The sequence below is a fragment of the Delphinapterus leucas genome, chromosome X, assembly GCF_059928025.1.
Source record: "Delphinapterus leucas isolate spDelLeu-1000000601 "Yukka" chromosome X, BTC_Dleu_Yukka2, whole genome shotgun sequence".
Lineage (NCBI taxonomy): Eukaryota > Metazoa > Chordata > Mammalia > Artiodactyla > Monodontidae > Delphinapterus > Delphinapterus leucas.
The window spans coordinates 112,080,033-112,093,565 of NC_143150.1; the positions used below are offsets into that span (position 1 = coordinate 112,080,033).

At 43.8% G+C, this 13,533-nt stretch overlaps 1 pseudogene; it reads right to left on the reverse strand.

Annotated features, from left to right (window-relative positions):
• Positions 1-1,738: 1,738 nt before the first annotated feature.
• LOC149744393 (ferritin light chain pseudogene) lies at positions 1,739-5,536 on the reverse strand (annotated as a pseudogene).
• Between the last annotated feature and the right edge of the window lie 7,997 nt (positions 5,537-13,533).

Consider the following 13,533-nt stretch of genomic DNA (forward strand, 5'->3'; position numbering starts at 1 on the left):
ACTTTGTGCATTTATACACATTGCCTCAGTATAGGCATTTAAAGTGCTAGACAGCTAAGAAAGCAGTGACCAATTTTTATCTTTTCAAAAAATACTTTTATTATGGAGAGATTCAAACACATGCAAAATTAGACAAAACAGTTCCTTCCCATTTGTGCTGTTCATGTACGCATCACCTAGCGTCAACAATGATCAACTCATGACCAATAATATTGTTTCATCTAGAGCTTTTCAACATTGCCATTATGGACATTTTGGGCTGGATAATTATTTATTACATGTGTCCAGTCCACACACAAGACAAAGCAAGACCCTAGCCAAGGTCTGACTGATTTGACTGGTAAAAGTACATTGAGTTGCTTTTGGTTTCAGACAGTTTTTTTTTTTTTAAATTTTCGGCTGCGTTGGGTTTATTGCTGCTCGCGGGCTTTGCCTGGTTGCGGTGCGTGGGCTTCTCATTGCAGTGGCTTCTCTTGTTGAGGAGCATGGGCTCTAGGCACGTGGGCTTCAGTAGTTGTAGCACATGGGCTCAGTAGTTGTGGCACAAGAGCTCTAGAGCGCAGGCTCAGTAGTTGTGGTGCACAGACTTAGTTGCTCCGCGGCATGTGAGATCTTCCTGGGCCAGGGTTCGAACCCATGTCTCCTGCATTAGCAGGCGGATTCTTAACCACTGCACCACCAGGGAAGCCCCCAGTTTATTACTTGCGTAGACGTGAAAGAAATGTAGCCAGCTTCCTGTAGTCCTTGTCGCACATATCGAAAAGGACAACATGGAAACAAAAGAGGCCAGATGACCTCAACTCCCATTGATGAGGAGCCCATTGTAAATGGCAACTAACTGGTTTTCTACTCTTCAGCTCTACAGTGAGGAGGGCAGGGCAGGAAGCCCCATAGTCAATAGAACCGAGAAGGCATTAGAAACTCTCATGACAGCCTCTCAGAGGACGTAGGGAGGGAGTGGGAGATGGGCTCAGAGCGGCTCCTAACAGGCCTCCCATCTCTCATGTTCCAGGAAGATCACAGGGCATTCTGCCAACACTCAGATGAGCTGCAGTTCAAGTCTTTACCGGTGTGAACTACATGGAGAGGTTCAAGGTCATCAGGGTGCCAGGGCAGAGCTATTCCCCCACAGTGGAGGGCTGTTCCTGTGCATTGTAGGATGTTTAGCAGCATCCAAGGCCTCCACCCACTACATGCCTGGAGCACCACCCCGCGCGATGCGACAACCAAAAATGTCTCCAGACATCCTAAATGTACCTTGGGGGGCAAAATTGCACCCAGTTGAGAACTACTTATCTAGAGTCCTATCCACTCCTCACACCCACATGATATATTTCATCTGCAAATACTTTAGTGTATATTTCTAAAATAAAGCTTTTTAAAACATGAACACAATATCATTTTCATACCTAAACAAATTTATAATGATTCTTTTATAGCATCCAGAAACTGTTCAGATTTCTAGTTGTTTCATAAACCTTGTAATTTTTTTACAGTGTTTTGAATTAGGATCCTAATAATATAGTCTATATTTCAATTGATTTCTATGTCTTCTAGATATGGTTTCTTTCAATTTTTTTTTTTTTCTGCAAAAAGCTTTATTGTTTCCATTTGGTCCAAGGCTTGGGAGAGAGCTCCAGGGTGGTTAAAAAGCTGCCTAGTGGCTGCAGAGCAGGGCTTCAAGCAGAAGCCCTGACGCCAGAGGGGCTCCTCAAAGGCCACTGGGCTCCGGACGCTCCTACTCGCGCTGGAGGGCGAGCCTTTCGACGAGGGCCTCGCCCAGCCCCCCCTGGGGACCAGCCGGCCTGCGGAGGTTGGTCAGGTGGGATGAGTTCCCACCTTCTGGATGAGTTTCACCTGCTCATCTAGGAGGCGGCTCTCCGGGAAGTCACAGAGGCGGGGTTCTGCGCGGGCATAGCCCAGGGCGTGCAGGTCTATAAGGGCCTGGTTCAGGTTCTCCGCGAGCATGACGGCTTCCACAGCGTCCTGGGTTTCACCCCACTCATCCTGAGACGCTTCTGCACGTCCTGGAAGAGGGCGCGGCTGCCGCGCTGCTTTTGCATTTTCAAGAGGCGCTGGGCGTCCTCACGCTTCCCCTCGGGCACTTCGCGGAAAAAGTGGCCCAGGCCCTCCAGAGCCGCGTCGTGGTGGTGGAAATAGGAGCCCAGAGAGAGGTAGGTGCGGGAGGCCGGCAGATGCATGTTGACCAGTAGGTTGACGGCCGCCTCCACCTCGGTGGAATCATTCTGACGAATCTGGGAGCTCGTGGTGGATCGGTAATACGGAGTTAAGCTCAAAATATGGTGTTGGCGGTCCCGGTGGCCGAGGACAGCTGAGCGGCTGGTTCCAAAGGTTGCGAGTGGAACACAGGTTGGAGGTGGTCGGAGGTGGGAGCAAGGGGCGCCCCTGGGTCTGTTCTGTCCACACACTGCTGTAGCAGGAGATGGAGCTGCGGGAGTGCCCAGCGCACTGCCTCTTTCAATTTTTTGATTGTACAAACTGGGTTTGTCCTATAGAGCGCCCCACAATCTGGATTTTGTTGATTGCATCCCTGTGCCGTTAGCATACTCCTTTATCCCTTCTGTATTTCCCGTAAATTGGTCTTGGATCAAGAGGTGTGGTTACAGCCAGGTTCTATTTACTTGGCAAACTACTTCATAGGTGGTGCATGTACCTCTATCAGGAGCATATAACATTTGGGATTGTGTTTTTGTCATGTTAGCAGCTGTTGATGCTCAATGTCTAGATCCAGTCATTCACTTGGCATTATAATATATGGCTAGTCTCATTCATTGCTTTTTTCATTACCTTCTTCATTACTCATTCTACAATGATACACTTCTCCTTCCTTATTATTTGGTCACCCAGAGGTACAGTTTGTAGAGGAAAGGTAAGATACATGCTTAATTCTTTCCCTGCAGTTCCCAGTTTTCAAAATAATGCATATGTTCCCTTGAATTTTCCAATGCAGACAACTGAGGTTTTGGGTTTGTTTGGGACTTTTTTTTTTTTTTGGTAGTATTAGGAACTCATGGATTTAAACGTACTTGGTGGATTTCAATCCATTGCAGTTCTTACCCTTTGGATGCTTCTTTTTCATCTTTGGTTGGCAGGAGTCTCTCCAAGTTGGTTCCTGAGTCTTTTCGATAATTTCTATCCTTTTAAAAAAGGATAATAGAACTTACATGTTCACATGAGTATTTTTTAAATGATTTTTGAAAATTAACTTATTTTTGGCTGCATTGTGTCTTCATTGTGGTGCACGGGCTTCTCACTGTGGTGGCTTATCTTGTTTCGGAGCATGGGCTCTGGGCATGTGAGCTTCAGTAGTTGTGGCACGTGGGCTCTAGAGCACAGGCTGAGTAGTTGTGGCGCACAGGCTTAGTTGCTCCGCGGCATGTGGGATCTTTCTGAACCAGGGCTTGAACCCGTATCTCCTAGTATTGGCAGGCGGATTCTTAACCACTGTGCCACCAGGAAAGTCCCTCACATGTGTATTTTTATCTTCACAGTTTCACCCTACAACAGTGTTACTTAAAATGTGGGCCTCAGGCAATACCTGTGAGCTGATGGAACATCAAATTGACTCGCCCTACCCAGGCCTACTGAATTAGAGTCTCTGGGAATGGGGCTCAGCAAACTAGTTTAACAAGTTCTCCAGGTGATTCTTATGCACATTAAAGTTTGAGGACATATGCTCTACAAGAATTGACTTCAGGGTAGGACAGGAATAAAGACACAGATGTAGAGAATGGACTTGAGGACATGGGGAGGGGGAAGGGCAAGCTGAGACGAAGTGAGAGAGTGGCATAGACTTATATATACTACCAAATGTCAAATAGATAGCTAGTGGGAAGCAGCCGCATAGCACAGGGAGATCAGCTCGGTGCTTTGTGACCACCTAGAGGCGTGGGATAAGGAGGGTGGGAGGGAGGAGATTTGGGGATATATGTATATGTATAGCTGATTCACTTTGTTATACAGCAGAAACTAGCACAACATTGTAAAGCAATTATACTCCAATAAAGGTGTTAAAAAAAACATTGACTTCAGAGCCTAGCTTTGGGTCACCTTCCTCACTTAAGATCCCTAGCCCTTCAGGAATTTTTTGCAAGAGTAAACCACCCCTCTGTTCTTATGGGATATCATTAGAGGGCACAGTCATCATTGAGGGTTATTGATTGATAGTTTGATAGGTGAATGATGAATCTGGTTAATATGTCTTTGGATCCAAAAATTCCAATATAATTGCTTTTCATAAGTGGCCTTATAAAGCTGCCACGATGAAAATTTCAAAAGAATTACTCCAAAAATGTTTTGAGCAATGGTGGTGTTATATGTGCTAGGGACTGCCATGGTTTAATGCTAATGGTTTTGCTCCTATTAAGTTCTTATGGTTGAATGGTGTGGTGAGGTTATCCAGACTATTTTGCAGAAATAAAGGATTATTTTTCTTTGAAAGTGCTTATTCCATGCTTGCTTAGTTGCTTACTCAAGAGAATTTATTCTTGTAGCAAAGATGGGCTTCTGTGGAAGCACACTGACTGTATATAGTTATTCTCAAGCACCCTTAGTGAATCAGTCATTCAACATAGCCTGTCATCCGGCACATAAGTAGACTAGGTTTAAAATGATTGCTTTTAGACATAATGGTTTTCACATAGTCAGCTTCGTGGGACGCATACACTAATAGGGCTTATTTCTTTCAACGTAAACAAAATAGAGATTCTTGGAAAAAAGAGAGCCTAATAGCTTTGGGTTCAAGACCCATGTCTTAGTAAAGTCTCTCACCATATCTCCTTCACCATAGGGGTTCTCAACTCTTTTTGGTTTTGTAATTTTAAAAGTTCTGATACTGTTCCCAAGGCCAATTAGGCCAGAATATCTAGAGAGTGGGAATGTAGCCTCAGGGGGTTTGAAAGGCCCGCCACCGCCAGGTGATTCTAATCTGAGAACCTTGTGGAGTGAGAACCTTGTGGAGTGAGAACCTTGTGGAGTGAAGCAGAGACAATGAGAAACTTTATTAAGACATGAACTTATACCCCTAAAGTGTTAGGCTCTCTTTTTTCAAGAATAAGATATCTGATATACTTGGGGGCCTTTGGAAAGATCAATTCTCACCAGCACTACCTGATATCATTCAGAGATTTACATTTCACTCACAGAGAAGATAACCTGCGGAGTCTACTTCTGCTTGTGTGATGGAGGAAGAGCCCATCTGATGCTACTTTTTGGAAGATTTATTAGAGGATGTGAAGACAACTTGAATGAGTGTTTCAAGATGACATCCTCCATTGGTACCTACTGAATGAGTCAAATATGAGATTTATAGGGGCTTAATAAAAGGTTTTACCTAGCTAGGTTGTATTATTTAATGTCAAACTAAATGAAAAGCTTTCAACAAGAAGGCTCTCCAAAGAGAGCAAGCCAAGCAGGGTATGGGAAATGAGCTCCAGAGGCAACATATGATGAGCAGGGGCTTTGAAGTCCAACAGACCTGAGTTTGAAACTCAGCTCTGCCATTGACCAGCTCCATGACTTCGGGTAAATTACTTAACCTCTCTAATCACGGATTCTTTTCTGCAAACCTGGCATAGTGCCTGTGCTTTACACAGAGTAGGGTTTCACAAATTACGAAGTATTAAAATTACAGAGAATGTATTGTTCGAATATCTGGAGATGAGATACCAGGTCCAGCTCATGCTAAGGAAGGTGTGGTATTCAGAATAATGCCTCCCCCACAAATATGTGCACATCCTAATTCCCAGAACCTGGGAAATATGTTGCTTTACATGGCAAAAGGGATTCTACAGACGTAATTAGGTTCAAGATCTTGCAATGGGAGTGAGTATCCTGGATTACCCAGGTGGGCCCAGTGTCATCACAAGGGTCTTTTCAAGAGAAAGAGGCAGGCAGGAGCGTTAGAGAAGATACGACTCCTGAAGCAGAGGCTGGAGTGGTGCAATTGCTGTTCTTGAGATGGAAGGAAGAGGGTTGTGAGCCACGCAATGCAGGCAACTCTAGCAGCTGGAAAAAGCCTCCTCTAGAGGCTCCAGAAGAAATGCAGTCTTGCTGATACATTGGTTTTAGTCCACTGAGATCCCTTTCAGACTTCTGACCTCCAGAACTTTAAGATAATAAATGTGTGTTATTTTAAGCCACTACGTTTGAGGTAAATTGTTACAGCAGCAATAGGAAACTAATACAGAAGATTAAACCAAATCTCTCTTTGAGCTTTCAAAGATACCAAGGACAGATTTTGCAAGATGAAGATTTCACTTTGGAGTCCAGGCCATTCAAATCAATTCGTATAAAGTCCAAGGATTGTAATAATAGTTTACTTGTAAATGAATTTATCTGTTCTGGCATTGGATGGTCTTGATTCTTGTCAGTCAAGCACATTTGTAGCACGTTCAGAAGGCCCCTGACACAATCCTCAAGACCCTGCAGTATTTGCTGCAGTACTGAGAAACTGCCTGGTGGGAAAGCAAGAAGGAAGAAAACTGGTAATGGCAGATCAATAACCAAGAAAGACAGCCCTTGGGGATTATCAGGAGAAGTGGTGATTTGGTCAACTATTCTGGAGGACAATTTGACAATAGCATCCAAAAAAAATGTATATAAAGCCTTAAAAATGCAAGTCCTCTGACTCAGCAATTCTACTTGTAGGAAAATTTATCCTAGGGGAAAAAGCTGGATTAGTATGCATATTTACCTGCTTAAAAAATCCTTTCATGGAACACTTGGGGAGACTCGAGAGAGACAGCAGTACATCCACTTACATTGGATAATTAAAAGTGGCAGGTGTTTGTACTGGCCATAGCTTGGTCTACATGCGAATCTGGTTAGATTAACCTCGAAGGTCTCCAAGCCACCTTTGCTACATTTGATCTCTTTTACAAAAATCACTGAAACGGCGATTGTGACTAACAGTTCCAATGTTAAATTGGTGTCTGCCCTTGAATACTTATTATAAACTATCATCCAATTTTGTGACTTAAATAAATTAAAATTTTTATACGTCTGTGTAATTGAGCACTTAAGTGTTGAAAATTACCTCTATTCTTATCCACTGACATTCAGATAATTGTCATGCAAAAGCTGTGATTCCAAATTATGCTCAAATCCAAGTGAGGAATCTTTATTCATTTTTTTTTCTGTTGTGTTATCTGTTTTGGTGGTATGTCTGGACCCAAATTGCATCAAGGAGGGACCAAAATTTACACAACATTCTTGAGTATGATGGCGGCTGCATTCGAAGTTTTGATTAAACTGCTCTACATGTGTGATTATTACTTGTAAACAGATGATTAGATATTAATTAGACAATAAGTGATTGTAAAGCACTTAGAAAATAAAAGTGTTTATAAATACCACCAAGTAATAGCAACAGTAATTCTTTACTAACTACACAGCTGCTAATGTCAATAAGAATGATTTATTCTAGCTAAATATGCAAAAAAGCTGCTATCATATCTGTTTTGCTATAGCAAAACAAAATATATCATATTTACAAGTGATTTTACATCAGTGTTTAGATAAATACATCTCATTTTGATAAAAATAACGTATCTCTTTTAGGAGCTTCTCAAACACAGGTACAACCATTGTGGCATGGTGTCTTTGAGTGCTAAGAACTGAAGCTCCTTCCTGCTCATCTCTCTGACTTATGTCAAATATTCATTTCTTTAAAATACAAGATGTAGGGCTTCCCTGGTGGCGCAGTGGTTGAGAGTCCACCTGCCGATGCAGGGGACATGGGTCCGTGCGCCGGTCTGGGAGGATCCCACATGCCGCGGAGCGGCTGGGCCCGTGAGCCATGGCCGCTGAGCCTGCGCGTCCGGAGCCTGTGCTCCGCAACGGGAGAGGCCACAACAGTGAGAGGCCCGCGTACCGCAAAAAAAAAAAAAAAAAAAAAAAAAAAATATATATATATATATATAAAGATGTAAGGTGACATTTTGTGAATGGCATTTTCATTCATGCAGTAGTTTTGTCGTGTTGTGTCTGTGCAGTAGCTCCCCAGCACCTTAAAACTGTGTGTAACAGACTCAGTAAATGTTGGTCAGATGGATGAGGAAAAGTCAATTCTTTTTTGGTTATTCTAGAAGCTGGTAAAAGAAGAAAATCCATGTCAAGAATAAAATAAAGCACTTTCTATCTTCTTGATTTTGTTTTTCAAAGAAAGTTTTGAAACTGACTGCTTTTTATGTCCAATCATTATTTTTACCCCTAATGGCCTTTATGGGTCATGGACCTGTATCAGCCTCACTCTTGACTCACTGGTGAATTTGGCAATGCATGTGTTTGACTTTCTGTCGTAAGTAAACTCAAGCACCTACAATGAGTCCAGGTCCGTGGTTTCAGAGACATGAAATGAACTGAACGAATACAAGTGAAGAGTGCTTCATGTTACATGAGTTCAATAGAAAAGGGGTGGAGTGGTTATTTTGGATGATGAGATACTCATGAGTTAGCTCATCAACCTTGTTAACAAGGAAAATCTAAGTGAGGCAGTGTAGTTTGGTGGAAAACAGAGTTGAACTTTGATTCAGGAGACCTGGATTCAAGTGACACTTCTGCCACTTACTCTGTGATCTTGCTCAAGTTACTTAACCTCTCTGAATCTGTTTGCTCATTTGAAAACTTTCAGTATTAAAACTTATCAATCCCAGAACACTATTATGATATAATTCGATGTGTAAAAGAACTAAGTGAGGGGTGAAATGCTTTACCCTGAAAAAAATTTTTTATTACGATAATTTCCCTGGAGTGGGTGAAAAGGAATTATTCATGGGTTTCATTACTTAGATGGTGAACTTTTTTTCTGGACTGTGTCAGGTTTTAGGCCCAAACCGTAAGCCACGTGTAGAAAACTGGGAACTGGCTCAAAATAGAGCCAGAAAATTAAAAGAATTCCATAGAAGGTCAGTGGTTTCCGGGAAACCTTTGTCATCTTTGTCTTGTTCTTTCCACGTCCTTTCCTTCTTTGTAATAAGTTCCTTATCTGGTAAACCTGAGGCGCTGAGGAAAAAGAATAAAAAGAAAAAGGAAACATGGAAGAAATAGCGGACTCAGGAGTGTTGGTAAGGGGAAAGGATTTGGAATGAAGGAGGTTTACATACGGACTTCTTGATAAATATTAAGAGCAGTATAAAGTATGTAGGGACATGCAAACTAGAAGTAAATAATTTAAAATTTTCAGTACGGGGCTTCCCTGGTGGCGCAGTGGTTGAGAGTCCGCCTGCCGATGCAGGGGACACGGGTTCGTGCCCCCGTCCGGGAAGATCCCACATGCCGCGGAGCGGCTGGACCCGTGAGCCATGGCAGCTGAGCCTGCGCGTCCGGAGCCTGTGCTCCACAAAGGGAGAGGCCACAACAGTGAGAGGTCCGCGTACCGTGAAAAAAAAAAAAAAAAAAAGAGAAAGCTTAAATGTAATGCCTGCTTTTAAAAAAATTAACAGATATACGATGTTATGACATTTTTATCCACGTGTGATGAGGACATGAAAGGTATTTGCCATAAGAAACAGATCATATTAGAACTTTATGATGGGGCACTGAAATGGTATTAGTTGGAGATCCTCCAGATGCAGACCCTGAGACAAGAATTCAAGTTCAAGTTAATTTGGGAGGTGAGTCCAGGAAACACCCACAGGAGTGTGGGCAAGCGAGACAAAGAAAAGAAGGCAGCCAATACAATTCGGGGCGCTCTGTCAAGCCAGCTACCACCATGGGAAATTGAACTTAATCCCACTGGGGAACTCTGGGAGTCAGTGTAGAACAGCGTAGATTCAATGATCCCACTTGAGGACTGAGGGCAGTGCGGTATTTGTACATTCACTCCTCTCAGTCATTGCTTGAGAGCTCTTGGTGTGGGCTGTACCTTTTCTGGCCCGTCAGCCCTGTCTCAGCGGTATTGTTGGGGAGAGGGGGCAGGGCTTTCGGTGGCCTGAGAAAGCCCTCAGGCAGAGATGCAGGCGCTGGTCGTTGGCAGCCAGCCGGCAGGTGTTGACGACAATGGTAAGGCCTGAGGGGATCAGGGAAAGCTCAGTTTCTGCTCTATTATTTTAGTTCTTCCCTGCAGATACTTGGGAAGAGTATTCCCAATAATTTGATGTTGAAGTGAAGACCGCTTGGGGGAAGAATGATATCATTTGTAGGTCTCTTCCAAGCTGAAGCAAAGGTCCCTATGACTCGGTTTCCTTATCTGATCAGCTGTTGAGGGGGTTACAGGTAGCACACGGTAAGTACCTAGCATCGTACTCAGAGCGGAAGATACTTGATAAACGGTAGAAAGAAAGATGGTGGTGCTTGTGAGGGGCAGCGCTGATCTAACAAGTTCTCATGAAGCCGTGCCCTACTTGTAGAGGTTACAAGACTCAAGAGCCCTGTCCCCAAAAGTTCCCTGGGGATTTTTCTGAGCAGCCTGCCTCCAACACGTTCCCTCTGCTTCTGCTAACTGGAGATAGGACTCCCCCAGTTTCAGCTTTCTTTTTCCTCCACTGAGCCCCTGCACCTTTCTATTCTCTCACATGCTAACCTCTGCCTGCCTCATCCCCACCCCGTATCCAGCCCTTGATTCCTTTGGGGAGAAAGGGTAATGTTCATTTCCTCCCCAGCTATCGGGGTAATAGATGCTTATTTTAAAATACTTGTTACAGACCTGAAAATATAAAAAAAATCAAAATCCCCCATAATCCCACCGTTTAAAGATGTTACTTAACATCCTGATGTATTTCCCTCCAGTGCTCTTTTCTAGGCATGTACATATCCCATAATCAGGATTATTTTTCAGAATCGTATTCTGTGGCCTGCTTTTCTCACCTGAAACAATGTTAATATGTTCCCCTAGCATTAGATTTTCTTCAAAAACATGACTCCTAATGCATGTATAATGCTATATGGATGTATTTAATTTTTATTTTAACCACTTCTCCTATTGCTGTAAATTGTATCTTTTTTTTTGCTTCTTGTAAATAAGTCTGCATTAGCATCTTTGTATGTAATTATTTGTGAGCTTCTGGTTGTTTCTTTGGGGATAAATTCCCAAGGGAAAGCCCTGGGTCAAAGGGTATGAACTCTAAAGGCTGTAGCATGTACTGACAAATGTCCTCCATGGAGGTTTTTTTTATAACAATGTTAACATTGTGTATAGATTTGTGTAACCATTACCATAATCAGAATACAGAACAATTCCATCACCTCAGTAACCCCTCTTCTCCTATCCCTTTATAGTCACCCCCCCATATAACCCCTAGAGGGTTATGGAATACTTAATTCCATATTGTGTAATTAACTGGTCATCCTTAATCATCTTAATAGCATTACAAAGCCCCCAAGTTTAAATAACCCATTCAGGTAGTATTAAAAATTTCCTGAATCAGGTTGCAATAGCAGCCAAGACTCTGATCCCCAGAGTGGGTGAATCTGGTAAGGACCCCTCTCAGAGTGGTGCCTTAAAGAGCTTATTTCTCCCCATTAGGACTGTGAGAGTCAACCACTCGGCTGTGGGGAGAGGGGGATGAGAAGCCAAGACAAGGCTGGGGTAGGATTAGTGGGAATGGAGTTACTTATAGAGCTGACCCTCAAGGCAGTTAGAGGTCTAAATTTTGAGGTTTAAGGACTTGGGCTGATTATGTGTCAGGTACAACTTGGATTTAGAACATAATGTCACTGATGGTTAAAGGTCTGATTTAGGTGACACAATGAAGATGCTCAGGCAGAGACAGCATCTTGTTTCGATGAGATGGGGTGTGGGGGGAGAAGGAGGCATCTGCCTACTTTGACACAGCAAAGGCTGGAGGTGGGGATAAGGGCACAGTCTAGGCTCTTGGGCAAGAGGGGTTTGCAAGGACCCCACTAGCCATCAGGACGCTGCTAAATAGGAACAGGTGAGCATCCCATTCTAGAGAGGGAATTAGAGGACCAATTAGGAACCAAGCTCAGTGGCCCAGAACACAGTGGGGGTTAGGGGGTGAGGTTCTTTCCAACAGATCATGTACAGCCAAAAATAAATAAAATAAGTAAATTTATTTTTTAAAAAAAGAAATGCAAATTCCGGCCCTATCCCAGACCTACTGAGCCAGGTCTTGAGGGATGAATAATTTACATTTCCAGCAAGTTCTCGGGTGACGCTGATGTTGGTGTGGCTGGTCCTGGAGCATACTTGGATGAAAACCACTGCTATAGATTAAAATAAAAGACTTAGAAGCCCAGGGACTTGTCTTAAGAGGATTTCTACCTAGATGTTTTTTCTGTCACTACACCTGCTGCATCCCCCCTGCCCCGCCAAGCCCGCATCCTTCCAATCCCAGCTCCACTGCTTATGAGTTTGAGGCCCTGAGCAATTACTGTAAATTTCAATTTTTCTCACCTGTAAATGGGGATAATGATAAGATTGACCTCTTTGGGTTGTTATGAAGATTAAACAATATCTAGGTAAAGTACCTAGCACTGTGCCTGTGCTTAATAAATGCTAGCAATTACCATGATTTTTTTTTTTGGCCAAGACGCGTGGCTTGTGGGATTTTAGTTCCCCAACCAGGGATGGAACCCGGACCCTCAGTAGTGAGAGCGTGGAGTCCTAACTATGGACTGCCAGGGAATTCCCAAGCCGTGATTTTTATTAATGTTATTTAAAGTGTGATATTTCACTAGAACGAATACCTTTGTGAGCTCTTTTCTTTGGGTGTGTGTCTCCAGAACGCCCTCTTATAAATGGTGGTTATTCCTGGACGATTTAGACATTAAGGCACATCGTCTTTAATACCCCATCTGTGATGTTTCTGTGATTGCCATGAGCATTTGGCTGAGAGCAGGGTGCTTAGGAAATGGGAGCACAGGAATAATAGACCAGCATAAGGAACAGTGTATGGAAGCGCAGACAACAGCAAGACCTCACTGAGGAAACTCAGAATAGCTGGGGAGGAGGAGGAATGGCCGAGGGAGGAAGTAATTGGGGAGGGCAGTCAGAGGTGGGAGGCAGGTTTTCGAAGGCAATCTACCTCCTTCGAAGTTCCTCTCAGGGAAGCCCCAGGGGTAAGCGCCAGGGCTACACCAGGCCTCAGAGGATCTGCCATTGCTCTTGTTGCAGTCAAGGGGGTGAACACTCAGGTGCTCTCAATGAATGCCGTGAGAGGCCCTCCGAGGCCAGGTGGCAATTGTGGGCACAGGGAGTTTGGGCTCAAAAGTGGTTTTGTCTTCAGGGTGACTCCTATTTGGCAAAATTCTGACTACAGCACAGCAAACATGTCAGGGACTTGGTCTTTTTTAGTGGAGGTCTGCTATGTTCTGTCTCGAGGCGTCCTGGGCATGTCAGGACGCGGTTTTTTCTTATCTGGGTAGTGCAGCCGGGGTCCCTAGCCCAGAATGGACCTTTGCAACTGAACTAAACAGGAGAAACAAAAGCAGCAAGTTCGGGCCCCCAGGGCACGGCCCGCCAGCCAATGGGGCCCGGCCGCTCTCCGGCGGAGTGGTACTATTACGACAGTAGCCAACCAGCGCGCTCCATGCAAATGAGGTACTGTATCC